We start from the raw sequence: 1,429 nt of genomic DNA on the forward strand, positions 1-1,429 counted from the left end.
ACCTTCCTTCCGAGGAGTGGCTGGTGGGTTTGAACCGCCAGCCTTCTGGTTAGCAGTCAAGTGCCTTAGGCACTATGCTACCAGAGCTCCTAGAACTGCTATAGTAAAGTAGAAATAGCCTTGGCCTTTGGGTCTGGAAAAGTGAGCTTTCATCCTGGCTCTGCTACTTACTAGCTGTGTGACCTTGGCACCTCAACTAACCTCTAAATCTCAGTTCCCTTATCTATTATATGAGGATTATAAAACTAACCTTGCCCATCTTGAAGTTTTATGTGATTTTTAAAAAGAGATAATACATGAAAAAGTGCCATGCAGTCTTCCTGGCTCATTGCAAATACTTGATCAATGTGCACTGAATCAGAATCAAAATACAATATTGATATTGTCTCAGAACTTCATGTAGGTAATATGATCATGTAGATTAATGACGAATTAGTAATTCTGTAACAAGCCAAATACAACACTTTCTGGGCTACAAAAGTTGTTTTTCATTGATATTCATGCTAGAATTCTCAAGCTCCATCTTGAGTAAAGGTCTTTTGTACTGATAATAGCATTCTCTTGATTATTTTTTCAAGATACTTTCAGCATTCGGAATTCAGGTACTTTCAGCAGAGCCAGTATGATAAGGTTAATCAGAGCTTAGATATAGACCGTGATGTATGAAACATTAAATGAACACTATAAGCCAAAGGAGCAATGAGTAATCAATCCAACTCACCAGTGAACGACTGGCCCTTCACAGTCAACAGGACTCAGGGTCAGAAACATAGAAGGTTTGATCTCAATATCTAAGGCAACATCAATTACCTTTACAATAGGTTGGAGCTGGGCTGCAAAAGCAAGACGAAAAATGTAGGAAAGTAAAGGGCCAGGGTACCGATTGAGACAGGAAAGAATCCAGTGAGAGAAACAAGGTAGGTGACACTTACCTTCCCATTGGCCCAATGCAGCACTGCATTTTGACCCCATGCATACCCAGTCTACTTGCTTCCTCATGGGTCTTGATAAAGATCTTGACTCTGAAGGTGAGCAAGTACATTTTTTTCCTTATTCAATAAAAACTTGTTCATTTCTGTTGGTAGAAAAACAGTTCCTGTGTTTTCATAAGCATTTATTAGCAAAGACTTGAAATGAGTTGGTGCTTGAGATTAAACACCATCAAACCCATTGGCGTTGAGTCGATTCTGACTCATTATGACCCTATAGGACAGAGTAGAACTGCCCCTCGGGTTTCAAGGCTGCAATTTTTATGGAAGCAGACTACCATATCTTTCTCCTGTGGAGTGCCTGGTAGGCTGGAATGGCCAACCTGTCGGTAAGCAGCCAAGGGTTTAACCACTGCACCATTAGGGCTCCTTGAGTTTATACACATTAAAATTAATATGCCATATTTTCAAGATTTTTTAAAACTAGTATCTACATTATA

Source organism: Orycteropus afer, unplaced genomic scaffold, assembly GCF_000298275.1.
Source record: "Orycteropus afer afer isolate SDZICR_OR568_19922 unplaced genomic scaffold, OryAfe1.0 scaffold00361, whole genome shotgun sequence".
In the NCBI taxonomy this organism is placed as follows: Eukaryota; Metazoa; Chordata; class Mammalia; order Tubulidentata; family Orycteropodidae; genus Orycteropus; species Orycteropus afer.